General features: G+C 48.1%; 1 protein-coding gene across 2 annotated transcripts in view; it reads right to left on the reverse strand.

Moving 5' to 3' along the window:
• The window catches only part of SAMD3 (sterile alpha motif domain containing 3), a 98,056-nt gene extending 82,602 nt beyond the window's left edge, over positions 1-15,454 (reverse strand). For both annotated transcript variants that reach the window (XM_084622651.1, XM_084622648.1), the window contains exon 1: positions 15,274-15,454. The gene's annotated coding sequence lies outside the window, so the exon portion shown is untranslated. The remainder of the gene's footprint in view (positions 1-15,273) is intronic.
• Positions 15,455-15,678: the final 224 nt, after the last annotated feature.

Consider the following 15,678-nt stretch of genomic DNA (forward strand, 5'->3'; position numbering starts at 1 on the left):
CTTCCTTATACCTGTACAAACTCACAGATAAAAGTAGAGTGCATAGGTACTAGAAAAGACAAAATTTGAAAAAAATAAGTTGCCCAGCAAGGGCAGAATCTGTCTGGCAGAACCTTTATCACTGGCAATAAATCATAATCATGATTATCAGATTCCAGCTTGAATCTGATGCTGGCAATTAGAGAAAATAAATCTCTCATTTGTAAACTGAGCAAACTTGATCTGAAAATGGTTAAGACACAATGAGCATGGAATCAGACAGTTTGTTTAAAATCACTTTTTAGAGGAGAACCACACAGTAGCTGGGAGAGGGAAAAATCCTAATAAATATTAAAATTCCATTATCTACAGGATCTATAGTCCCATATGAAAAATCAGGCATGTTGAAGGACTTAATTACAAACCCAGTTGTCCCAAGAACTTCTAGTGTAGATAGAATGACTAAGTACACACTTGGGGTATGTCTACACTGCAAAAAAACCACAAAACACAGCAGTGTGTCTCAGAGCCTGGGTCAACTGACTCAGGCTCACCCTACATGTCTAACAATAGCAATATAGCTGTTCCTGCTCAGGTTCTGAGACCCAGAAGGGGGGAAGGTCCGAGAGCACGGGCTCCAGCCCAAGGGGAACATCTATACAGATCTTTTTAGCCCCATAACGTGATTCCTGCAAGCCCAAGTCAGTTGACTCCGGCTCTGAGACTCACTGCCAGAGAGGTCTGTAGGTTTTTGCAGTGTTGATGTACACTCAGTGATATTTTCCCCCAAAGAGAAGTGTGAATTTCTCAGTAGAAGGCCAACACCATTGACCATTTTCCTATTCATTGTCGAAGGACTTGTCTACGCACAGAAGTTACAGCACTTTAACGATACCAGAATAGTTAAAGTAATAGCGTGGACACCATTCTACTGGTATAAGGGTGCTTATACGCTTGTCCCTGTACAGGAAGGGGAATAAGCTATACCATAGAAGGCATCCTTTACCAATATAAATATGTCCATGCTGGGGCTCGTGCTGATATAGCTATTTTGGTAAACTACTAAAAAATAAGAATAAAAAAAATCCACACATATCCTTAATTGAAATAGTTATATCAATATAAAAACTGTGTACTTTGGGCCTAACTAAATGGCTTATGCACTGTGAGTCGGTGTTGTTCATTTGAAGTGATATTCCCCCAGAATAATGCTACAAGTTAGAGAAAGTTCAACAATCTTTATCTTCTCTAATCAGCTATTTAATATTTTTTGTTTACACTGCAGGGCGGGTGGGGCAATTGATCAGTCAAATATTTTCAAGCACTAACTTATTAGAATAGTAAAAAAGGTAATAAAAAGAGTAGGACTATGGTCTCTAATAGCCTTAGATCAGGGGTCAGCAATCTGCGGCACGCATGCCAAAGGCGGCAGGTGAGCTGATTTTTAGTGGCACTCTTCTGCCAGCTGGGGTCCTGGCCGCCGGCCCCACTCAGCCTGCTGCCTGCCAGGTTGAAAGGAACCCCAGGCCGGCAGCAGGCTGAGTGTGGCCAGCGACCAGGACCCCAGGTGGCAGGGGCTGGCGGACAGAACCCCGGGCCAGCAGCGGGCTGAGCAGGGCCGGCGGACGGAACCCCTGACCTGGGGTTCTGTCCACCAGCCCCTGTAAATGCAAAATGTATAACTGGCACACGAAACCTTAAATTACAGTAAATAAATGAAGACTTGGCACGTCACTTCTCAAAGGTTACTGACCCCTGCCTTAGATAGATATTTATGCCTAGTTACAAAATACACGTTACTTAACGTCACTATTTTAACACAGAAAAACGCAAAACACAACAAATGAAGTTGTAACAAATGAAAGAATGACACCACGATGCAATCAAAGGGTATGCCACTACCTAGACTAGACTTGCTGAAATATCTGACAATATTTGACTATGGTCAAACAATAGGCAGTCAATTAACATTATTTGACCAGTCAATTGACTGACTTGCCAAGCCTAAATGCAGGACATTCTCATCCCCTTACCACTGAGTAACATGCACAACTTTTTTCCAGGAAAGTCTGTTTCCTGGGGATACAGCAGTATCCTAATATATAGTTTGGCTGTTTGACCAACTAATCTCCCCCTGCTCCTGCTCTACCTCTTTCCCTATGTGACAACATCTGCCAGACTCTCCAGTGAATGATGCCCCAACTCCTGCTATTTTGCAATATGGGAAATGATGGGATTTGCACAACACCATTCCACATGCTCAGCTCGATTGCAAACATCCAGATAGATGGTGCATTGCAGCAGTTTAGACCCAAATGCCTCTGTGCCTTTTTGTTTTATGAACTCATTTCTTTTTGTTTGTAAATATTGAAGAATAAAACCTGCAAGAGGAATAAAAACTCTCTGCAATGAGAGTGATTTACTCCAGACCCCCACCACCAGAAGGGGAAACACTGAGCCCAGTCACAAGAAGGAGGTGCCTTGTCACAGCTCATTACAGTATATTTGCAAGTCTAAGGTGAGAGCCCAGAAGCCCAAAATGGTCAAGAAGCAACCACTCCACCTTAGTTACAAAAAACAAAACAAGAAAATTTTCCTACGTGTCTGGGACAAACACCCTCCACCTCCCCTCAACCATCCCCAATACACAGCTAACCCCACCAAGCTGCCAGTGAATGCAGTTCCCTTAAACCCCATCAGCTCAGCTCCTTGCAGAATTACTCCTTCTTCCCAGCAAGACACACTCAAGATGCCCCTGCTACACTCCCAGCCTCTTCCAACGTGAAAGAATGAGACTGGCCCACTTTACTGAATCTGGATCTCTTGCATGGTAATGCAATATATAGAGCGCAATAAGGCTGACCCATTTTCTAACTAAAAGATTACAAATAACTGAGACACTTGCATCCACCTTTAAAGTAAGAGTCCTGCTGTTTAGGGTCTTTGTAATTGTACTGTGGTGTTTCAGCTTTTAGCCAGTCCTAAAAACTGCTTTTCAAGTAGGTGATCAGAAAGCACCAGGTGTACATCAAAACCTTAAGACTGATCTTTGCAGTTCTGCCCCTTAGGGCTTGTCTACATTGGCATGCTAAATTGGCAACACTGCAATCAATGCAGCGGCATTGATTTAGCGGGTCTGGTGAAGACGCAATAAGTTGATGGCAGAGTGCTCTTCTGTCAACTTCAGTACTTCACCTCCTGGGAGAGGCAGAAGCTAAGTTGGTGGGAGAGCATCTCCCACCGAACCGACATGGCATGGTGTAGACACTGCATTAGATCGACATAACTTACATCAACTTAAGCAGCAGTGTAGACCAGGCCTTACTGCCCCAGGGAGTGGAAAAACAAAGTTCAGTGTGTCTTATGTATACCATAAGCACTGTATAATGCATAGCAAAGCACTGCTCAAACCAAACAATTTAAAATATATAGAATCAGAAATACAGAAAAAGGGAGACTAAAATTAAGCATATGAGATACACAAGACATATAGAACCTTAGCAATGTAGGGTTGGAAGGGATCTCTGTAGGTCATGTAGCCCAGCCCCCTTTGCTGAGGCCGGACCAAATAAACCTATACTATCCCTGATAGGTGGTGTCCAACCTATCCTCAAATACCTCCAGTGATGAGAATTCCACAACCTCCCTTGGAAGTTTATTCCAGTCCTTAACTATCCTTATAATTGGAACGTTTTTCCTAATATCTAACCTAAATCTGCCTTGTTGCAGATTAAGTGCATTGCTTCTTGTCCTACCTTCCGTGGACACAATGAACAGTTGATCTCCGTTCTCTTTATAAACAGCCCTTAACTTATTTGAAGATTCATCAGATTCCCCCCTCCCTCCAGTCTTCTTTTTCTCAAAACTAAACATACCCAGTTTTTTTAACCTCTCCTCATAGGGCAGGTTTTCTAAACCTTTTATCATCTTTGTAGTGCTCCTCTGGACCAATTTGACCACATATTTCTTAAAGTGTGATGCCCAAAACTGCACATGATACTCCAGATGAGGCCTCACCAGTGCTGAGTAGAGCACAATTTCCTCCCAGGTCTTACATAGTACACTCCTATTAATACACCCCAGAATGATATTGGCCTTTTTCACAATAGCGTCATATTATTAGCTTTGTATACTGTTGGTATTGTTGTCCTTGTACAGCTCTTTCTGTTTTGGCCTCCTTCTGCTGGCCTGTGTATGATTGCTCTTAAATTAATAAACCCACTCCCCGGTCAATCATCAGACCCAGCAAGGAAGATCTACATTGACAAAGAAGAACTGGAATAATGTAGAATACTTTGCCTATTTTGGCAGCCATCTCTCACAGAGGGCAGACATAGATGTCAAGATTCAGCATCGAATCTGCAACATCAGCCTTCCTTTTGGCAAACTGTCTCGCCAGACTTTCAACAATCACAACATCAGAACACATCCTAGACTTTTAGTTTATAAAGTGGTGGTAATGCCAACTCTCCTTGACAGCTGCGAGAGTTGGGTGACCGATAAAAAACACCTGAAAAACCTGGAATGCCAGCACTTTCTTTGGAAGATCTTCAACATAAAGTGAGAGGATCATCACACTAATGTCAGTGTCCTTCCAGAGGCCAACATCTTCAGTGTTGAGGCCCTGATTATCCAGCACCAGCTGAGGTGGAGCAGGCACTGTGTGCTTATGCCTGATACATGCTTACCAAAACAACTGCTGTACGTCCAACTCACCAAAAGAGAAAGGAAACGGGGAAGCAAAAAGAAACACTTTAAAGACACCCTCAGGGTAAACATCAAGAGATTTGGCATTGACACCACACACTGGGAGACAGCAGCCCAGGATAAGGATAAGTGGCGAAGACTAGTCAGAGAGGAAACGTCCACTTTTGAGGAAAATTGCCTTGCCCTGGTTGCAGAAAAATGCCAGAAAAGAAAGGAAAGATAACTGTCACACACTGATTGTGGCCCAACCCTGTCTTCCAACACCACCTGCAATGTCTACCAACAAGCTTGCGGCTCAAGGATCGGACTCCTCAGTCACCAAAGGACCCATGAAAAATAAATAAAACCTGTAAAAGAGATCATCCTCAACCTCAAGGGATCACTGATGATGACTGCCTCATGTTGGGCATACTACCTCTTTGTTTAGTAGTAAACCATCATCTAGAGATGCAGAAAGACACCTATTTTTAATAGATACCTGACATTTGGTGCCTTACAAGGAATCTGAGCAGCACCTGAATGTAGTCCCTAATTTAAATCTGTGCCACCAGATTAAAGAAATAAAAGGGCATATTTGGGGGAGTTATACCTCACTATCACTACTGATATGTTGTGTGGTTGGTGAAGAATTCTACTCCAGAGAAGTGTAAAATTACTCCAAGTAAGGTCAAAGATTTCACAAGAACTCATGTAGAAACTGCAAGTACTGGTGGTTGATTTTCACCCCAGAGTTGGAAGCTATGGTGACCTGTGGCCCAGGTAAACTATTTTTAGAACCCTGCTCCTTTGTTAAGTGGCATTGATCACACTCCTAAAGGATTCCATGATTAAACTGGGCACAACTGTCTTTGCCATTTGGATCCCAAGTTCCATGAAGCACAGAGAGAAACAGCTGATTCCTTCAGAGCCATTCCATGCCTATGGGTCCCAATCTGGCTGCCTTGTTGAACAAGAAGCACTTCCATGCTGGGCAAATGATGGTAGCCAATGAGGGAATGTATCAGATTCCAAGTTCAGACTGCAGGATACATGACTGCTGAGTCCAGAGTCTGTGGTTTGGTCTCTTCGTTTTGCTATAGAGTCTAATGCATTTGTATCACTTCTCCACCTCCTGCTACTTTGAAAGATTAGAAAGTGTGGAAATAGAGCAAAGTTGTTTTTTCTCATGATGCAACCTTGCCAAGTGGTGTGAGACCCTTTTCACCCACACTTATGGGAGAAGAAAAGGACCTAGGGGTTACAGCAGATGAGAAGCTGGATATGAGTCAACAGTGTGCCCTTGTTGCCAAGAAGGCCAACGGCATTTTGGGATTTATACATAGGGGCATTGCCAGCAGATCGAGGGACATGATCGTTCCCCTCTATTCGACATTGGTGAGGCCTCATCTGGAGTACTGTGTCCAGTTTTGGGCCCCACACTACAAGAAGGATGTGGAAAAATTGGAAAACGTCCAGCGGAGAGCAACAAAAATGATTAGGGAACTGGAACACATGAGTTATGAGGAGAGGCTGAGGGAACTGGGGATGTTTAGTCTACGGAAGAGAAGAATGAGGTGGGATTTGATAGTTGCTTTCAACTACCTGAAAGGGGGTTCCAAAGAGGATGGATCTAGACTGTGTTCAGTGGTAGCTGATGACAGAACAAGGAGTAATGGTCTCAAGTTGCAGTGGGGGAGGTTTAGGTTGGATATTAGGAAAACTTTTTCACTAGGAGGGTGGTGAAACACTGGAATGCGTTACCTAGGGAGGTGGTGGAATCCCCTTCCTTAGATATTTTTAAGGTCAGGCTTGACAAAGCCCTGGCTGGGATGATTTAGTTGGGGATTGGTCCTGCTTTGAGCAGGGGGTTGGACTAGATGACCTCCTGACATCCCTTCCAACCCTGATATCTATAACAGTGTCTATACATCTGGGTATACTGATTAGATTATCCACAAATACAAAGTTAGTTTTTAAAAGTCATATGATACATAGAGTACATAATCAGCAATAACCCAAATTTAGGTGAATAGATTAACACAGTTTAGATATTAGAATACTTGGGTACATCACTCATGAAAAGTTGTACAGAAATTTGGTTGTGAAAAGCAAAATATATCAATGAGTGGAGATTGTCCCTCGGTAATTGAGAATTAGGTTGGTTGTCCATTTAGAAAATGCAATCCATAAGGAAAGTATTTGTTACTTTCCTGACTGCGTTTCTCATCGGCGCTCCAGCTCATCCCTCCTGGTATTGCCGATGTCCAGTGATGTGTTCTATGTAGATGTCCCTTGACCACCTGATGACATTTGACACCGTGAGTTGCTGTATCAGCCGAGTGTAGCGTTGACCGATTCTGCATTCTCTCAGCACTCGCTCGTTACCAGGGTCCCATGCACTTAAGGCTCCGACGATCAGTGCACGTGTCCGGACCTGGTAACCCTTAGCTCTCAAGGTTTCGGCCAGAGGGGCATATTTCTCTACCTTTCGAGCTCAGGCATCGTGGAAGGCTGGGGTCCTGTTCTCGAACGGCACTCTGATGTCCATAGTACTACAGGAACATAGCTCTCCTCTTCCCTCAGGATCCCTTACTTATAAGGTGGGACTCCATCAATCAATTAAGTAAGCACTTGCATGAAGTGATGAATCTTGCACTGTGTCCAGAAGGTAGCAGGATTTGGTGCTATCTGATAGCTAGTGGTAACAAGTTCCACTATCATGAGCCTGTCACTGAAAAGGCTCTCAGTCTTTATGGGGTACACCCTGATCTCCATCAACCAAGGCTGTGTCCTTGAAACAGCCAGTCAACAGCATTCAAACATTTGTGCAATAGGACCCAAGACTCTACGGTCAGTGCAGAGAGTGCCAAGCAATAAGACCAGCCTACTAAAACTCTAGAATCTCCCCCAACATTTGATACCATGAAATGAGTAGGGGAGAGACGGGTTAAGAGTCAAACGCAAGAAATCAAAGAGATACTGAAATGAAACCACTGTAGTCACCAATAAAACAAAACAATCACAGCACCACAACCAGTCTCACCAGTCAGCACAATCACCTTCTATTTGCATCTCTAAAGCATTCTGTTCAGTCAAGAATTGACGATTACATACTTGGGGAAATGTACACATTAATTATGTGTTAATCTATAATAGTCAACCTGGTACATCATTTTTACTTAATCAATGACAAATAAGTTGGTCCATGTTGTAACCTGATTTTTTCCTTCAAAGCTTCACATTACAGAGTGCAATGTGTATCAACATGATCATCTCTCTTTCTGCAAATGAGGACATTGTCATGCACTTGAAAATAAATAAATTACTGTTCTCAGCTGCACTACCATGTGCCTGTTTTCTGAAGAATTTCTAAATAAAACAACCTCATTATACAAAGTTTCTCCTCTAAGCCCTGGTTTACACTAGGAGTTGCGGTCAAATTTAGCAGCATTAAATCGATTTAACCCTGCACCTGTCCACACAACAAAGCCCTTTTTTTCAACTTAAAGGGCTCTTAAAATCGATTTCCTTACTCCACCCCCGACAAGGGGATTAGCGCTTAAATTGGCTTTGCCGGGTCGAATTTGGGGTACTGTGGACGCAATTAGACGGTATTGGCCTCCGGGAGCTATCCCAGAGTGTTCTATTGTGACCGCTCTGGACAGCACTCTCAACTCAGATGCACTGGCCAGGTAGACAGGAAAAGGCCCGCGAACTTTTGAATTTCAATTTTCTGTTTGCATGGTCACCTGCAGCTTGCCACGCTGGCCAGAGCTCATCAGCAGAGTTGATCATGATGGAGTCCCAGAATCGCAAAAGAGCTCCAGCATGGACCGAACAGGAGGTACGGGATCTGATCACTGTATTGGGGAGAGGAATCTGTGCTATCAGAACTCCGTTCCAGTTTTCAAAATGCCAAAACATTTGCAAAAATCACCCAGGGCATGAAGGACAGAGGCCATAACAGGGACCCGAAGCAGTGCCGCATGAAACTTAAGGAGCTGAGGCAAGCTTACCAGAAAACCAGAGAGGCAAACAGCCACTCTGGGTCAGAGTCCCAAACATGCCGCTTCTATGATGAGCTGCATGCCATTTTAGGGGGTTCAGCCACCACTACCCCAGCCGTGTTGTTTGACTCCTTCAATGGAGATGGACGCAACACAGAAGCAGGTTTTGGGGACGAGGAAGATGATGATGAGGAGGAGCTTGTAGATAGCTCACAGCAAGCAAGCGGAGAAACCGGTTTCTCACCCTGGACCTGGAGCCAGTACCCCCCGAACCCAACCAAGGCTGCCTCCCGGACCTGCCAGGCGGAGAAGGGACCTCTGGTGAATGTACCTTTTAAAATAATATAAATGATTTAAAAGCAAGCATGTTTAATGATTAATTTGCCCTGGCATTTCCAGCTCTCCTGGATGTACTCCCAAAGCCTTTGCAAAAGGTTTCTGGGGAGGGCAGCCTTATTCCGTCCACCATGGTAGGACACTTTACCACACCAGGCCAGTAGCACGTACTCGGGAATCATTGTAGAACAAAGCATTGCAGTGTATGTTTGCTGGCATTCAAACAACATCCGTTCTTTATCTCTCTGTGTTATCCTCAGGAGAGTGAGATATAATTCATGGTCACCTGGTTGAAATAGAGTGCTTTTCTTAAGGGGACATTCAGAGGTGCCCATTCCTGCTGGGCTGCTTGCCTGTGGCTGAACAGAAATGTTAGCCACGGGGAGGGGTGAGTGGCTAGCCACGTGGCGGGGGGAGGCAAAATGCGACCTTGGAACGAAAGCACATGTGCTTTGTATACAATGTTAACAGCAGGGTTTACTGTGAAAGAGTGTACCCATTGTTCCATAAAATGTGTCTTTTTAAATACCACTGTCCCTTTTGTTTTCTCCACCAGCTGCATGTGTTTCAAGGATCACAGGATCTTCTCCTTTCCTGAGGCTAGTGAAGATTAGAAGGCAAAAAAACCAAACTCGTGATTAAATGTTCTCTGAGCTCATGCTGTCCTCCCACACTGACAGAGCACAGATAAATGTGTGGAGGCAGACAATGTCAGAGTGCACGAAAGCACAAAATGACCGGGAGGAGAGGTGGCGGGCTGAACAAAGGGCTGAAGCTGAAAGGTGGCGGCAGCATGATGAGAGGAGGCAGGATTCAATGCTGAGGCCGCTGGAGGATCAAACTAGTGTGCTCCAGCGTATGGCTGAGCTGCAGGAAAGGCAGCAGGAGCACAGACCACCGCTACAGCCCCTGTGTGACCAACTGCCCTCCTCCCCAAGTTCCATAGCCTCCACACCCTGATGCCCAAGAACGCGGTGGGGGGGCCTCCGGCCACCCAGCCACTCCACCCCAGAGGATTGCCCAAGCAACAAAAGGCTGGCATTCAATAAGTTTTAAACTTTTGAAGTGCTGTGTGGCCTTGTCCTTCCCTCCTCCACCACCCCTCCCAGGCTACCTTGGCAGTTATCCCCTTATTTGTGTGATGAATTAATAAAGAATGCATGAATGTGAAGCAACAATGACTTCATTGCCTCTGCAAGTGGTGATCGAAGGGAGGAGGGGAGGGTGCTTAGCTTACAGGGAAGTAGAGTGAACCAAGGGGCGGGGGGTTTCATCAAGGAGAAACAAACAGAACTTTCACACTGTAGCCTGGCCAGTCATGAAACTGGTCTTCAAAGCTTCCCTGATGCACCGCGCCCTCCTGTGCTCTTCTAACCGCCCTGGTGTCTGGCTGCGCGTAACCAGCAGCCAGGCGATTTGCCTCAACCTCCCACCCTGCCATAAATGTCTCCCCCTTACTCTCACAGAGATTGTGGAGCACACAGCAAGCAGTAATAACAGTGGGAATATTGGTTTTGCTGAGGTCTAAGCAAGTCAGTAAACTGCACCAGCGTGCCTTTAAACGTCCAAATGCACATTCTACCACCATTCTGCACTTGCTCAGCCTGTAGTTGAACAGCTCCTGACTACTGTCCAGGCTGCCTGTGTATGGCTTCATGAGCCTTGGCATTAAGGGGTAGGCTGGGTCTCCAAGGATAACTATAGGCATTTCAACATCCCCAACAGTTATTTTCTGGTCTGGGAATAAAGTCCCTTCCTGCAGCTTTTGAAACAGACCAGAGTTCCTGAAGATGCGAGCGTCATGTACCTTTCCCGGCCATCCCACGTTGATGTTGGTGAAATGTCCCTTGTGATCCACCAGTGTTTCCAGCACTATTGAAAAGTACCCCTTGCGGTTTATGTACTCGCCAGCTTGGTGCTCCGGTGCCAAGATAGGGATATGAGTTCCGTCTATGGCCCCACCACAGTTAGGGAATCCCATTGCAGCAAAGCCATCCACTATGATCTGCACATTTCCCAGGGTCACTACCCTTGATATCAGCAGATCTTTGATTGCGCTGGCTACTTGCATCACAGCAGCCCTCACAGTAGATTTGCCCACTCCAAATTGATTCCCGACTGACTGGTAGCTGTCTGGCGTTGCAAATTTCCACAGGGCTATTGCCACTCGCTTCTCAATGGTGAGGGCTGCTCTCATCTTGGTATTCATGCGCTTCAGGGCAGCGGAAAGCAAGTCACAAAGTTCCATGAAAGTGCCCTTATGCATTTCACTGGGAATTGTCCCAGACCTGTAACACTATGCGGTCCCACTAGTCTGTGCTTGTTTCCCAGGCCCAGAATCGGCATTCCACGGCATGAACGTGCCCCATTAACACCATGATGCCTGCATTGGCAGGGCCCATGCTTTGAGAGAAGTCTGTGTCCATGTCCTCATCACCGTGCTGACGTCGCCTACTCGCTCGGTTTCGCTTTGCCAGGTTCTGGTGCTGCATATACTGCTGGATAATGCGTGTGGTGTTTAATGTGCTCTTAATTGCCAAAGTGATCTGAGCGGGCTCCATGCTTGCCGTGGTGTGGCGTCTGCGCAGAAAAAAAGCGCGGAACGATTGTCTGCCGTTGCTCTGACGGAGGGAGGGGTGACTGACGACACGGCTTACAGGGTTGGCTTACAGGGAATTAAAATCAACAAAGGGGGTGACTTTACATCATGGAGAAACAAAAACAACTGTCACACAGAATGGCCCCCGCAAGGACTGAACTCAAAACCCTTGGTTTAGCAGGCCAATGCTCAACCCACTAAGCTATCCCTCCCTCTCGTATTTCAGGCAGGACTTCGGGGCAGTGGGGAGGGGGGAAATGAATACAAAACAAATCTGGTCTATTTCTTGTTTTGATCCACTCCATCTATCTTTTACATCTTTGGCTGGCAGCAGATGGTGCAGAAGGACTGCAAGCCATCCACATCTCTTGGCTACTCGGCAGAAGATGGTACAATAGGACTGCTAGCCATCCTCATCTCCTGCCTGCCCGGCAAAAGATGGTACAATAGGACTGCTAGCCATCCATATTTCCTGCCTGCTCACCATGAGATGGTACAATAGGACTGCCTGCAGGACTAAAGAGAGTGACCTGGTCGAGTCACTCCTAATGTAGTCCCTGCACCCATGTCTGCCCAGGCGCTTGTGACCGACACGGCCAGGAGCACCTCGGACATGACGGTGATGGCTACCAGTCCTATTGTACTGTCTGCTGCCACAAGGCAATGGGTTGCTGCTACTGTGTAGCAATGCCGTACCGCATCTGCCAGCACCCAGGAGACATATGGTGACAGTGAGCTGAGCGGGCTCCATGCTTGCTGTGGTATGGCGTCTGCACAGGTAACTCAGGAAAAAAGGCACGAAACGATGGTCTGCCATTGCTTTCACAGAGGGAGGGAGGGAAGAAGGGCCTGATGACATGTACCCAGAACCACCCGTGACAATTTTTTTGCCCCATCAGGCATTGGGATCTCAACCCAGAACTCCAATGGGCAGCAGAGACTGTGGGAACTGTGGGATAGCTATCCACAGTGCAACACTCCGGAAGTCGACGCTTGTCTCGGTACTGTGGAAGCACTCCGCCGAGTTAATGCACTTAATGCACTTAGAGCATTTTCTGTGGGGACACACACAATCTACTATATAAAAACAATTTCTAAAAAACCAACTTCTGTAAATTTGACCTAATTTCATAGTGTAGACATACCCTGACTCTGCTGAACTAGGTTTGCCCCATACTGCTCTTCAAGGAAAGTGCAATCAGGTGTCACAGCAATTTGTAATGCTTACAAGGAAACTGAGGTGCAACGGTAATTCTAACTTTCAGCTTCCTGAAAGAGAGGAGCATACAATCCTCTCTCATTCACCATACAATTTTACCTCATTTTAGCACGTGCTTTTTAGAAAGCCTCCCACCAAAGCAGCAAGCAAAAAAGGAGGATTTGGGGAAAATATTACGCTATAACACCATTTTGCAAAGATCAGGTATCTTCAGAAGCAACACTTGTGGTCAAGATTAGGTGGTGAGATAAGCAAAAGTCTCTCCCAAAGAACCAGATGCACAAAATGCGCCAGATGAACCCTAAAAGCGATTCAGAGGGAAAAATGTGCCATCAACCACTTCGCACTTCACCACCAGCCAAGGCTCTCAAAGCACTTTCCACACAGTACATGTATCTTCTACTCCTGAGGGAATTGTGTGCCAATGCACAATGCAGAATTTTGCAGAAATTAATGTGCAAGCAGAATTTCCTTTCCCCCAAAGAAATGGGCTGCAGCACTGCTAGCCGCCACTGGACTTGGCAGAGCCCAGCTTGCACATAGAAGACACTGCTGCAGGGAGGGAGAGGGAGCTAGAGGGTTCCTGGCAGCTGCAGTTCCCAGCATGCCTGAGGGAAGGAGAGGGCTGCATGCAGGAAAGTCCACACAAGCCTGGGACCAAGCATCAAGCTGTTTCTCCCTGTGTATTCCCTGGACTCATGGGGGACAAGCAGGGGGACGGGTGTCTGGGCAAAGGGGGGCCCAACAGCTGGTCTCTGGGGAGGAGAGTGTTCGGGTGTATTGACAGGGGGGTGGCCCGCAGGTGGGCTCTGGACGGGAAGAGGTTGTAGGTCTCTAGCTGTGGGAGGGGGAGGACAAAGAAACAGGAACTGGGTTCTCATAGGGGTTTCTTTAGTTCTCTACTCCTGGGGGAATTTGTGTGTGTGTATGTGTATATACACTGTTACAGACATACTTGCTGACAGATATTTTAAAATAAATTACCAAAATAATTGAAACTGGTGTGATTATGTAGCGTTATTTTGACAAATAAAAATTGCAGAATTTAAAAATATTGTGTGCAGAATTTTTTATTTTTTGGCACATTTCATTTTATTGGTTGCCAACTTTCTACTTGCATAAAATCGAACACTTGCCCCGCCCCCTGCCCTGCCCCTCCTCTGAGGCCGTGCCCATCCCCTGCCCCTTTTCTGAGGTGCCGTCCCTTGCTCACTCCAGCCCCCTTCTTCTGTCGCTCGCTCTCCCCACCCTCACTCACTCGCTCATTTTCACCGGGCTGGGGTTCAGGAGGGGGTGAGGGCTCTGGCTGGGGGTGTGGGCTCCTGTGTGGGGCCAGAAATGAGGAGTTCAGAGTGCAGGAGCGGGCTCCAGGCTGAGACAGTGGGTTGAACTGCAAGATGGGGTGAGGGCTTCAACTGGGGTGGGGCCAGGGACGAGGGGTTTGGGGTGAAGAAGGATGCTTCAAGCTGGGATTGAGGGGTTCAGAGGGTGGGAGAGGGATCAGGGCTGGAGTTGGGGCACGGAAGGGGATGAGGAGTGCTGGCTCTGGGCGGCACTTACCTCAAGCAGCTCAAGAAAGCAGCGACATGTCCCTCCTCCAGCTCCTACCCAGAGGTGCAGCCAGGGGGTTCTGCACTCTGCCCCTGTCCACAGGCACCACCCCTACAGCTTCCATTGGCCGTGGTTACTGGCCAATGGGAGCTGTGGAGTGGTGCTTGGGGAGGGGACAGCATGGATAGCCTCGACTGCTCCACGTGTAGGAGGCGGAGGGGGAACATGCCGGCTGCTTCCTGGGAACCGCGCAGCGCAGAGGCTAGCAGAGAGCGTGCCAGCGCCGCCAACCGGATAGTCAAGAGTCCGGTCAGCGGTGCTGGCTGGAGCCGTCAGGATCCCGTTTCGACAGGCTGTTCCGGTCAAAAACCCGACACCTGGTCCCCCTAGCGCAGAATGCCCCCAGGAGTCACCTTCCGAACTAGGGCGAGCAGACAGCGCACTGGCGAGGGGGTGGGCAGCAACAGAGCCTACCTAAGACAAAAGCCCTGAACATCAGGTCATCTGGCCACGCTCCTCTGCGCACCCCGCTGAAGAGTGTGTGTGTGTGTGTGTGTGTAGAGGGGGAGGGGGTAAAGGCAGGGAGGCTCCCTCCACACGCCCGGACGCAGAGCGCGCACACGCCACGCCAGGGCCCCGCTCAGCCGGGCAGCCCCCCCACCCCCCGCGAGAGGCAGAGCCAGGTGAGCCCAGGGCACCGCGGTGCGTGGCCGGGGCGCACGCCGGCCGCGTCGGTCGGAGAAAGGGGCAGCGAAGGCTTCACTTCGCAACCGCCTCTCCCCGCCGGCCCCGGCCCCGGCCGCTCCCTCTGCCCCCTGCCTTAGGGCTCGGCGGGACCGGAGCTGCGGCCCGCGGGCCAGCCCTCCCCGGCGCTGCTTGCACCGTCCCCCCATTACCTGCCCCGCTCAGCCGAAGACTCTGTCCCGAGCAAACTTCATGCAAAGCTGCCTTTGCCTTTCCTCCGGGGCGGCGCTTCCCCTTCCGGTGCGGGGGCTGGCTCTGCGCCGCGGTGGGAGTCGGGCTCGGGAGCTGGGAGAGACGGGAGCCGTGCAGGAGCGACCGCCCGGGGTGCGCGGGAGAGTGGGCGGGGACGGGGAAAGGGGGTGGGGCGCCGGCTCATTGGGAGATGCCGCGGGTGCTTTTGCCAAAGCAAAACTGGCTGGTTTGCTGGGTGCAACCCGCAGCACGTTCTGAGGGAGGAGAAAACAACCGCGGCCGCAAGCTACAAACACACGCTCCCCGGCTGCCGCTGCCGCTGGCTCCGCCCTGGTGCGTTTCTGGGCCGGGGCAACATCTTCTGA

The sequence above is a fragment of the Lepidochelys olivacea genome (assembly GCF_965140295.1).
Source record: "Lepidochelys olivacea isolate rLepOli2 genome assembly, chromosome: 3".
Taxonomy (NCBI): Eukaryota; Metazoa; Chordata; order Testudines; family Cheloniidae; genus Lepidochelys; species Lepidochelys olivacea.